We start from the raw sequence: 13,071 nt of genomic DNA, 5'->3' as shown, positions 1-13,071 counted from the left end.
TACAGACGACATTCAGCCCAAAGTCACCATTCATCCCCCAGGCAGCACCTACTCACCCGTCAACACCCTCTGTCCCTTCAATACTTACTCGATTCAATATTCACCCGCCAGTCAGCACCTACTCTACTGTCAGCACCCCCTCTCTTCAGTACTCGCTCGATTCAACATTCCCTCTTCAAACAGCACCTACTCACCTGTCAGCACCCTCCCTCCCTTCAGTATTCACTCGATTCGAAATTCACCCTTCAGTTTCACTCATGCCAAGTCAGAATTCAACTCAGACAGTTTTCACAATAAAGACAGTATTCACCCACCAATCAGCATTCACTCATTCAGCACCCCTCCCTCTACCAACCAGGTAAAGCCATACAGTTAGCACTTACCCCACAGTATTCCCCTCTCAGGAAACATTTTGTTTCTGCCTACTGCAGATTCGTGTGCGGCCTGCAGGCTGTGGTTTTGAACTCTAACAGTGTAAACTCAGCCTTCTGTCCTTCCTAACCCCAGGTCCATAAAAGGGGTGCTACCAGTAATACTAGCATATGCTATTCTTAATATAAGGCACATTGCTGTGTATGGCGTGCTGTGAATACCGTCCTGCAATATTACTTGTATTAATCAATTGTGCTTTTTTAAATATTGTTTTTTTCAGTTTTCTAAAGGTCTCGAGAAAACACTCATAAGGAACCCCCATGCCTCCGCCCAAAAACTTGTAAAGTTAAACTTTGGACACCACACTGCACTTTACAAAACTACTAAGTTAATGAATACATAGAGCATCGGCTACACCTAACGGAGTGTTAAAAAAATACACTTATCATCCCCTTATGTTACCAATGAATGTGTACTTGTGCACACTACAGTGACAGCTTCTGTAAAGTTTTAGGAAAGTGAAAAATGAACCATCTTCGGAGAGTTGCGTCCTAATTCTGGCTATGCATGTGGTTATGCACACTGATGGTCGCAGGTTTCTCTAGTTGGAGGTCTGGTTAGCTGTTTATGTCACTGGCTGTGGTGTCCATTTTCTACATAGTTACACTGCTCACTTTCCTTAGTTGTAGGTTCCCCCAGCGTTGTGAGTTGAGGGGTATCGTTTGTTCCTATTTGTGCCTGCCACAAGGCTTGTAGTTGTAGATGACTTGTTTTGTTGACAACTGTTGGTAACTCTTATAGTGTCCGTTGTTGGACGTGGTCATTGTTGTAGGGGTTTTGAGTTATCCTTTATGTGACTGCCTCTCGTAGGATGGCCACCTCGTTACTGCAGCCCTCTCCTGAGGTGTAGGTTCTAGTTGTGTGGTGTCTGTACCTGTAGGGCCATAGGCGCATTAGCACTAGGTGTGCATGCCTCTAGTTGTCTTGTGTAGTCACGCATATCCATTTGCATTGTGTTGCAGTATATAAGCCACTTAATGCATGTCCGTGTAGTTTTGTATGACCCTTTGTACCTAACTACATGTGCTATTATTTGTATGTGCCCTTATCTCTAGTTCTAATGTGCATGCGTCCCTAAATATAGGCACCACTGCTCACATGTGTCACTATAGTGCTGAAATGTGTGCCCCTAACTGTATGCCCACTTAGTCACATGTACCTGACATCAAAGTTGGGTAAAAAGATGCTTTGGTTTGGAGAATCAATATTTTCTAAGGATGCATACATCACCTAAACCCTGTACACAACACACAACCTCCCAATGAGATCTTTTACAACTTCAGATATACAAAATATTGCCTTCAAGCGATAGCCAATAGCATTTTCCACCCAACTATAACACCACACACCACTGTGACAGTCACACCTACTAATGGTCTCCTTCAGAGAGCAGTCACTAGCAGAACCTCTTCACCCTCACACACAGCATCAAAGCCAGATAGTTGGAAAAGTGCTGCCACATGAAGCACACCTAGGTGCCACACCAATACATCCCCTCGACTCACTCAGATGAAACAAGCATAAACATATCACACTCTCAATCCCACAACACAGCACCAAACCCAGGTACCTGCAAAATGCAACCACATCAGCCACACTCACAAGCTACACCAATACACACTGTAAAGTCACTCATATGATACAAGCGTAAATATGGTTATCAAAAAAAGGGGGGGAAAAAAGAGGTTTAGAAGTTAGGTTCACCCTCCATCTTGTACATAGATATTAAACAACCTGAACGTTCAGGTAAAAAGAACCTAACCTGGGGGTGTCAGAAAGACAATTGGATTCCGATAAACACCCAAAAGAGAAAGAAAGGGGTAGAACTTTTCCTTTCTTGAGTCCCCTCACTCACCAGGGTTTCCCCACGGTGACATGCTTCATCATTGGGGTCCTCTCAGTCCTCTACGGGCTGAGGCGTGCTGCAACTTACGGATTACGTAGGAGCACTTAATACAAATTATGTGTGGTGCAAGTGTAGTGATATGGAGTGGGACAAGTGAATTAAAATAATCAACTAGTGGGCCAAATACATTTTATTCTTGCTCCTAGCTAATTGGTTAAAAACGGGGTAATACGCTAAAATAACCTACTTTTAATGGGTAAGTGTACTTAGCTTATGGTCAACTAGTTTCGAGCTCCCCAGCTCTTCTTCAGGACTACACTGGGACCAGCCCAGTGCAAATACCACTCCTAGTAAACCTTATTACGGTGAAAAACAAGTGAACACGCTGCGACTAATAAGCATGCGTTAGAGATGATACATACGTAAGTATACGCCTGGCAATGTATCTTAAGAAGCAATACTATGCCTCATGGTCAACGGAGGGGGTGTGGAATTCTCGTACACTTGTACGTTAAAAAACACACTCTGGCACACCTACTAGAGCCCAAGCCTCGCGGACCGCATACGCAGGTTGTTTAATATCTATGTACAAGCGTAAATATATCACTTATTATAATCAGCACTGCACTAAAGCCAGGTTGCTGTCAAAGTGCTACCACATCAACCACATTCACGTGTCACACGAATACACACTGTAAAATCACTCAGATTAAACAATCATAAACATATCACACTCTCAATAACACAAAAAAGCACCAAAGCCAGATAAATGGCAATGTGCTACCACACCAACCACACTCTGGCGCCACACCACTGAGCCACTCAGAATAAACAAGCATAAACATCACACAACACAGCTCCAAAGCCAGATATTTGGAAAAGTGCTGCCACATCAAGCACACCTAGGCACCACACCAACATGTACCCTGGAAGCACTCAGATGAAACAAGTATAAACTTGCCACCCCCTCAATTACACAACAGAGCACCAAAGCCTTTCTAAACCCTTCACTCTGACGCTTCTGCCTCCACATTTCTTTTACTCATTCCAAGCCGCCTCCTACTGCTTTGCCCTCCTAAAAAAAGTCTAAAACCTTCCCTCTTCTATCCCTCTACTATAATTTTCAATCCAAATAACAGACAAACATGTCCACCTTTTATATTAATTTCATATTTCAATATACTAATTCACCACTAATCCTTTATGGTTTCTGGAGTAGCGTGCTACTCACTGGAAAAGCGCTTCAACACGTCATCAGGGGTGGCAGGCGCTATATAAATGCAAACCTTTTTCCCTCTTCATTCCCTCCGCTATGCTTCTCAATCCAAATAACTGACTAACATACCCACCACTCAAATTACTTTCATATTTCACTATACTAATCCACCACTAATCCTTTATGCGTTCCGGAGTACCGTGCTACTCGCTGAAAAAGCGCTTCAACACCTCCTCAGGGGTAGCAAGAGCTATATAAATGCAAACCTTTTTCCCTCTTCATTCCCTCCACTATCCTTCTCAATCCAAATAACTGACTAACATACCCACCACTCAAATTACTTTCATATTTCACTATACTAATTCACCACTAATCCTTAATGGGTTCCAGAGTAGCGTGCTACTCGCCGAAAAAGCGCTGTGACGCCTCGTCGGGGGTATTAAGCCCTATACAAATGCAATTACAATACAATACAAAGCCAGATAGCTGGCAAAGTGCTACACCAACCACACTCAGGCACCACACTAATATATACCCTTGAGTCACTCAGATGAAACAAGCATACATATATTACTACCTCAATCACACAGCATTAAATTCTAGTTCATTGTGATACATGAATAGCAAGCAGTCTGCAGTGAAGAAGCAATGGATAACCCGCCACCCAATCACAAAAAAAATAATAAAATGGAATCCCTGGGGCACATCGCCCTGCACATTATACTGTACAAATATCTTTACCTATATCAGACTTATTTTACTGTCACACTGACACAAGCAAACTAAAACTTTGGGGGGAAAAAACTCTATACTAAAAGTAAACAAACATCAACAAACGCATAGATAACATTCCCTGACCGTCATGAAACAGCGCCATGATACTGGTTGTAAGCACTATACAAGTACCATCGCATGAAAATAACGGATTTGCCCCATCTATAGCGACACAGTGCGTGTTCCACTCATTATTTACATATTTACTTGGGGTTGTGTCCCTCCTGTGGCCTTTTCTCATGATCAGAGTTATAGCACAGACTGCACAATGTCGCACAAGACTCTGGTATTTGCTGTTTACAGTTTTTTGTATGCAGTTGTTGGTGGATAGGGCGAGGAGCGTTGAACTAGCCGAGGGTTATTGGCGGCCCTGACGCAGGGGCTGCTGGGCTTGTGCAGGCCTGGAGAGGAGGCCCTGGCGCAGGGGCTGCAGGCCTGGAGAGGCGGACCCGAAGTGGGGCCTTTCATGGGACGCCGCTGGGTGATTATATGCCGGGCAGAAACCGAGGGATTCCAACGTCAAGTCCAATTAACAAAGAACAATTAAAACAGGGCTGCCGGCTCCGATGCACCCACCAGAGAGGGGAAGAACGTGCGCGCGAGCAGCCAGCGACCCAGACCCTAAGAAGAGAGCACCGATCGGCGGCTAATCCCGGCACAGTGTAGAACGCCGAGCAGACCGCTAATCTTGGCCTGAGGAGACAGAGGGGGGCTGGAACAGGGGAGGGGGTGCACCGAGCAGACCCCGAGAGACCAAGGAGCAGTTTCAGACGGCACTGGCCAGGCCGCTAATCTCTTGGAGAGGGGGATAATGGAGCTAACTAAGGGGAGCCTGCGGTGAAGGGATCGGCGTGGTAGAGACCGGGGACCGAGAGCGAGCTAGGACCCTACAGAGTCACATACATTTTATGAGAACATAAATCGTCGGGCTCATACACCTGGGAACGCTGTATACAGTGCACACAGGACTATAACAACGGTGCACATATGACTGATGGACCAGGAAAGGAACAGTTCTCTTTGTCAAATTCGTGTATGGGCTCCTACAGACCCCTACCCCACTAGGGCAGATGGTTAGTCAAGATAGACGCCAGGGTAAAAGACAGTTATAACAATAGGTGCAAAGTTTAAATGTGTGGTGGTAGGTTAGGCCTTGGACATGGCTGCTCCATCTACGATTAGTTATTCACACACTTTGAGCAAATAGTGGATTACAAATTATGTTAATCATAAGAACACCAGAACTAGTAATGCTAATAAGAACTAAAAGGAATATATAATAATAATATAGTATCAATTGAACTATTAGCCTTAGAACACGTCACATTCCTGCATATACATAAATGTGTGTGGCTTTCAATTCAAATCTTATTCTAAAGAACAGGTACAGAGCAGATTAAAGGCATTTAACGTGTACAATGTTTTTGCTTACTTCAGCACTCTTTTAATAGTTCTAAATTGTAAAGAGGCACATCTTTTCCCGCCCTAGTTCTACACAATTGCGAGAACCTCCTTAATAGATCGTTTTGATACTAGAGAAGAAGGTGTTCTAAAGTTATATGTTATGTATTTTTTTAATTATTTGTAAAAATAAAACAAATACATCTAGAAACGAATTCACACGTATGACATAATTTCAGAAAAGTATGTTTTTTTCTGAAGAACTGCTTTCTGTACTTTACAAATGGACAATCGTGAAAAATGATCTACGTAACTCTCCTAATTTACGTTGCATACTTCACTAGCCTTTTTGCACAAAAACATTGCATATTTCATAGCAATTTAAATCCTATCCATGATTAGTTTTCCTACATTTTGCAGAGCTAAGACCATTCCCATGAATTATTGATTTCATCCAATGGGAAGCGCAGAAAGTTAGCTTATTAGTCTGATTTTCTTCCTAGCACCCAATTAGTCTTCAAAGATGACAATGTGTTTAAACGATGAAAACATCAAAACTCACAGTCCACTGTAATCACTGCTACTTGTGTCACTGGCCTTCTCCTCCTCAATGGCAAACAAAGTGATGAGCCCATCTTCAGCCAGAGACCTTGCAGAAGGCGGCTGCAGGCAAAACCCCTCCTTCCTACAGACAAAGCATGCTTGTTAGGCAGTAAACATCTCCCCCTCACCCCAATTTCTGATTGGCATCAAATATGTTTTTCCACTTCTTTTAGTACTGAGAAGAGATTGGCACCATACAGTCTCTAGCATGCATTATTCTGTAAAAATCGTTTTAAAAAATGTTTATTTTTTATAACATATTATATCAAATTGAACATAAAATATTACAAAAATGCGTAGTGTATAGTATGGTTGAACGGTGCATTTTGCAGTTCTGGTAACATTTCCAACTCAACCAGCATTATGTGGCAGACGTCCTTAATGGCAATATTAGCCCATTCGTTGCCCTTTAATGAGCGTTGGGAGAGCCATGACTTGTTATACTAAAATCCTCGACTGGCTCATGATGCCCCTGTTCGACCCCAGCAATGTTAGCAGATAGCATATTCCTGTAAACTGCTCTGCGTATATACTTTATGCCAACCCATTTTTCATTGTAGATTATAGCATTATTACATATATATACATACACACATACCATTAGATATTTAACCAGCGCCCAAGGGATTCATGCAGTGAAATAACATCTCATAAACAGGCCTTATGAGTGTGTGCCCAGTTGTTTATAAATGCAGAGTGATTGTAGCACAAAGACAATACATAAAATAAACGAGTAATTACATGGAATCTTTGGAGCAGTAAATATAGTTTCGTAACATTAAATAGATGTCACTATGGAAATAACAAGAAACGTTACCTTTTCACTGTAGTAATACATATATGGAATATACGCATTGCAGTACTTGCACCAAATAGCCTGTTTTTAGGGAAACATGTATTTCCACTGAGAGAGTGTATGTCTCTATCTACACACACACAAACACACACACACACACACAAACACGCAACTGGTCCTTTTGTAAAGCGCTCTGACACCTTTGGATAAAGTTTGCGCTGAATAAAATTCATTAAATAAAATAAAATAAATACAAAACACACACTCATAAAAATTAACTTGCAGAAAAATACACATACGAATATCATGCTAGTGAATGTATATGCTTTTCCCAAAACATGTTATTTGTAGCAAGTTTGCTAATTATCATGCATTTGCACATTTATTTCTACGTGCTTTGTATAATGTAGTATGAATTTTGAATTTGAGGAGTGGATCTAACCTGTGAGAAGTGCAGCCTTGATTAGGTCATGGAGTTTCTCCCCCAACATTAGAACCACTAATTAACATATTACACTCTGCTCATCTGCAGGTATGGTTTATGGCATGGTGTTTTTCATGTATACTTGCTATAATTTGAAATATTTACTCAATACCAGGTTGCCTGGGTTTACATTTATGCAGTGAGATAAAAGTCTCAGTGAAGAGGCCTTGTGAAGATTGGTTAGAGTTGTTTGCCTGTGTAAAGTCACTGTACCGTGCAATCCATGAGTCAACATGTTAGTTTCACTGCACTATGGTAATAACATGGATTTTGACCATTCCATCAGTAATACATGGCTGAAAGTGAGTTTAAAAGCACAGTTGCCCTGAATTATGTGATAATTTGCCACTTTTATTTTCATTGACATCGCATAAATATGTTTATGCCCTAACAGTGAAAACAGATGTGGCCCAATGTCACATGTTATTTAGAGCAAGTAAACGAATAAATTCACATTTATTACAAAAGTGACAATGGCAAGTACCACAGGGCAGTGTCACTGACCGAGAAAGCAAAGCTGACAGTCTCACAGAGTTCAGATTGCAAAGGTAACTCTGCTAGAAGTCATGAGGCGTTTTCATTAATTATACCTGGTAGTATCCAGGGCCGGACAGGCCATAGCTGGCATCGGGCATTTCCCTGGGAGGTTGCAAGGGTGGGGGCCGATTATGCAGCGGTGGGGGGCATTTTTGTTACTGGGGTCCGATTTTGCAGTGGTGCTGCTATATTGGCCCACAGTAGCAAAAACAGCTAGGGAGACTGGTCCATCAAAATTGCCAGGGATGCTTTGGGTTTCCAGTCCGGCCCTGTTAGTGTCTCAATTCGCTGTTTAAATTCCTTGTATCCTGGTTCTAGTTCATACCTTAATTTATAATACGGCATATGACAAAACAGCATGCTATAAGCCATATATCTTGGTTGGCACCGAGTAATCTTTTATTGATCATCATTGTTGAGGAAGGGGAGGAGCGTCATGACACACTTGTGGCTTCACATCTCGCAAGTCATATCCCCTCCCGGCACTCAAAATGGCAATAATGGTAATAAACAGCATATTAAACTATATGCCTATGAGTATAACCACGGCCACTGGAATTATGCAGAAGGGAAGGACCAAATTATGCAGTAGGGTTGACCAAATTTTGCTGCAAGAAAATACACATTATGTGACACATTTTGTAGTACTATTACTATTTTTCCATGTGAAAGCTGCCTGTGCAAATATTTCACTTCTGTAGTGCCAGTTTAACATCCAAATAAAGTAATAATCAACTGAAAGCTGAGTCAACCTTCCAGTGGGCGGCAACATGCGTCACTGCTATTTTAGTAACTTTTTTTGAGTTTGAAATAATTTTGTTTTGTCAAAATCTGCAGATAATGCAGCAGATGATGAATTATGTGAGAATTGTGGCACATTCAAATTATGCAAATTAAAATACTGTGGCCGCAGAATCACATAATTCCAGTGACCATGGGCATAACACGGGGCCCAGCAGCCTCTGCAGTGCAGAGGGCCCCACTCTTCAGAGCACCTATTTCCCACAGGATTATCAATATCTGTAACATATAAGAGTGTCAGGGGTCCCTCTAAACATACTATAGGGGGCTCATATGCATTATGGATAGGGCTTTAAGTGGACCAGGACCTGAGATGGGTCCCTATTAGGTTCTCCATTTTTGCCCTCATCCTCAGGGTGAAATATCTTAACTCTGCTGTGGTCCCACCCTTCATTGCCTTTGATGTAACTTCAAAGAGACTGTAAAGTTCTTTCACAGTCTCATTTCAGAACTAAAGCATTGTCAATATTCTATATAACTAAACCATAGTTGTTGCTTATTTATCTTATGCGACTAACAACCATTGGCAAAGCCAATAGTACTGGCTTGTTGTAGGTGTAATTTTACTTGTTGTATTATATATCTGGATGCAGTGACAGAAGCAGTAAATTACCAGTCAAGCGATACACTATGCTAACCACAGATTTTTAGCTTACTTTTTAAGCCACGCCCAAATTATATCAGCCCCGCCTCTTTGAGAGAACCCCCTCCCACCAACACAGTTTTTTTTTTATCCCACTTAAAGTCCTGGTTAAGGCACTGTGCCCACGCGAACACTTCTTACTCTTGTACATTACATTGATAACAGGCCATGCTAATGGAGGAAGTATGCTATGCATATACAAGGAGCAGAGCGTAGTAAGCATACAGTAACATAGTTACTCGTAATCAGACGATAACACCCTGCAACGTCATTCTCTGGACGCCTCCCCCCGACCCCCCTCCCCCTTTCGCTGAAGTGGATAATCTTAAAGTTCAAGTGCTGCCGGACAGCGAAAAAACACACCATTTTAACCAGATTAGCGCACGGAGACTCAATGTTCCCAATCCGTTGGTGAATTGACGCGTAACCCCGCCCCACCGGCGCCGAGCGTGACCCGGCGTCCTGCTTATGGGGGCATCGCGCGCTGGAACGTTCCCGGGCCAGCCCGGATGGGAGCTGCTGTGCGGGATTTTATGCACTAATTGGGGATTTAAAACCGTGCCCAGAACTCGTGTAATCCCTCAGAGTCTCGGTTTAAACCCCAGCCTGGCAACTGAATTTTGTGCCTTTGGAAGAAAGGCCTTTGCGAGGGAAATATTCAAGCACGGCCTTCTCCCTGCAACATTAACTTGCTGTTTGGTTATGTTCAAATAATTATATATTTATTCACAAGAAACGATATAGCAGTGGTTTTAAGCGACTCTAAAATAAACGTCAGTTCTGCTATCTTTGCCTGTTTCTTGGTGCTCTCTATTGAAATCCTTAGGAAAACTAATCCTTGAAATATCGTTTCAAAATAATATTTTTGCCGATATTGTTTTTAAATGACGCTCATTTACTCTTCAAGTTTCTAAACAACCATGAAAGGAAAAGTAGTTTAATAGGAGTGCTCCGGTGACCTCTAGTGGCTTGCAGTTGTAACGGCACTTCCCAGAACATAAAACAAACCAGCTTCAAACAGTGTGTAGTGATTAGTAAACAGCCCGTGCTGCCCCCTCCTTTCCCTTATCACTTCGAAATAGCCGAATGACAGGCTGTGTATTAAAAGCAAGTTCAGCAACTTGCCTGCCATCTGTCCATCCATCCATTCCTACATCATTTCCATCCCTCTATTGTACCACATCACCACGCTGAACCGACTCAAGGGCTGCTTAACTTGTTTTCAGACAACAGAAAAAATGTCACGGAGGAGATGAATTTTAGTGGCTAAAATACTTGCCCAAGTACCTACAGACATGGCACATGGGTTCAATATCTTGGACCCAACTCGGTCCCAAAGCAGTGCAATTGCGAATAGTTTCTGTCTGTTTCAAATTGTAAATATACCCAATGTAAACAAACTAAGAAAGAAAACGAATAATAATAAAAAACAATTGTAGGGTGTACTACCAGACTTTTTTGCTTCTCTCTGCCCGCCTCCTGAATTCCAGTTATCTGGTCTGACCTGGACTCCACAGACGTAATATTTAATGAACGTACTGCTCAGTATGTTATAGGCGCCCGTATTATATACAAACAAGACCCCATAAAGCACATTTTGCTGTTTTCTGCCAGCACGATGGCACTATAGCCAATAGCCAAACAAAAAGGGACACACGCTACCACGTTTGCTCTTCTTTCTTTTACGTATTTTATTCGTACCAGATATAACGCTTTGAAGCAGCCTTGGAGCGTTTTAAGAGCTATACTAATAATCTATCAAAGCAGCAAACAGGCCCCCACTAGCTAGGGATTAATTTATTTTATACACCACAGTACATTCATCCTGTCTGTAAATCATAAATCAATATATTTCTTAGTTCATTTTGTTGTCATTGCCAATATATTTTTCCTCACCATCACCTCATTTCATGTATTTAAATAGTGAAAAGACAACATAAAGTTACACAGCAACACATACAAAGGAAACATAATTCCATATATCCAAACCAAATATATACAACATACACTAATGTACACAAAATATGCACAAATAAGTAGTATTAAGAGTCCTTTCCCTATTCAGTCAACAGGAGCGAGCCATAGGATTAGTCATTAGAATATCTTGGTAGAGTTCATCAGCTGCCCAGTGATGCATTGTTGAGTGCAAATAGTCCTCTAAACTGGCCCCTTCTGTGATATTTCCACGTCAATGTATAGTAAAGAGTAATCACTTCCTTCTTTCAAAAGTGTTCACAAGGGGCCATTCAAGAGCATTCCTCATGTCGAGCTAATAATCTAAAGCACAATCGCAGACATGAAGCAAAGTAGAAATATATACCTATTCTTCTTCATGGTAGGTTCCATTTTGGATGGCGGTATTAATATTCAGGTTGACCTTTGTCAGAGGTGACATGCTGATTGTGCATCCCAGCCATGCACTGTGAATGTTAAGCAGCAAAATGGCGGACAGACACTGAACGGGATTTAGAGTCAGTGATGAGCAGGAAAAGGGAGGGTTGCTTCCCGTGGCTTCTTCCAGCTAGTTTTTATATGAGTAGGGACAACACTGCCTTTAGAAGGTTGTAGTATTTCACAAGATTGGTGTGTATGTTTTATTTCGAGTCCAGCAAAATTCGGGAAAATCAGAGTTATTTTTTATTTTGCCCCTTTCGAAATTTTAAAATAAACAGACACAAGTAGAAATCGCGTGGAAGTATTTTAGAATTATGGAAACTATTTTCTGAATGATTATTAAAATGAGTAGAGGCAGGTTTGCTATGTTTGAAAGGAATACAGATGATTTTACAAGCAACCTTATTCAGTATTAGATCTTGGCCCTTCCAGAATAACACACTATGATCAAATGGCGGGCAGTTTTCTCTGACAGAGGTGGCAACAGCAACATGGAAAGGGGCAGACCCCAGTGGCTGTGGATGGAGTAAGTGAAAGCTGGCCAACATTAGTCCTAGAAGCCTGCGTCCATGGCAGATTTTAAGTATCACCGAATAGCTATATAAATGAATCCCATTTAGATCCAGTGTTTGTAAATGTGTGGTTGGTCCGAAAATCTGGTATGGGTGAGCCTGAGTTGGAAACATCATGAGAAAGTGAACTACAGACTGGGTAGTAGTTGAGACGTAAACAAGCAAGCCAGGGGTTGTCGAAGTAGGGTGAGTAGTGATGGGGTTATGCAGAAGGCAAGGTTGGGTAAGACATAATTTAGGAACAAGTTGTGGCGAAGCCTATACGCTTTGCCTTAGAAAAAAATCGTGTTTTTCATAAATATGCAGTGCTTAAAATGGGCTGGTAGTGTCCTCTTTAATTTGAAAGGGAGAATATCTGCATTTCTCAGCACAGCTGCAATACCTTTAATAGGAGAGTATCAGCACTTCTCAGGAGCAAGCAGGTACTATACATAGTGAGCACCTACACTTCTATATTTCCTTTAAAACACATACATAAGCAATATGCTAAAACAATCGCAAATGTATAAAAAAAAGTGTCCTTCCTTTCAGGCAGCGGTGAAGCTGGCAGACCCATTGCCACATGATGTAGC

General features: G+C 41.8%; 1 protein-coding gene across 5 annotated transcripts in view; it reads left to right on the top strand.

Moving 5' to 3' along the window:
• Window positions 1–13,071, top strand: part of LHX9 (LIM homeobox 9) — a 62,716-nt gene that overhangs the window by 27,570 nt on the left and 22,075 nt on the right. The gene's annotated exons all lie outside the window — the stretch shown is intronic.

Source organism: Triturus cristatus, chromosome 4_2 (assembly GCF_964204655.1).
Source record: "Triturus cristatus chromosome 4_2, aTriCri1.1, whole genome shotgun sequence".
NCBI classification, from domain to species: Eukaryota; Metazoa; Chordata; class Amphibia; order Caudata; family Salamandridae; genus Triturus; species Triturus cristatus.
Note: the sequence above shows the minus strand (reverse complement) of the source record. Positions and strands in the feature narration are given on the sequence as shown.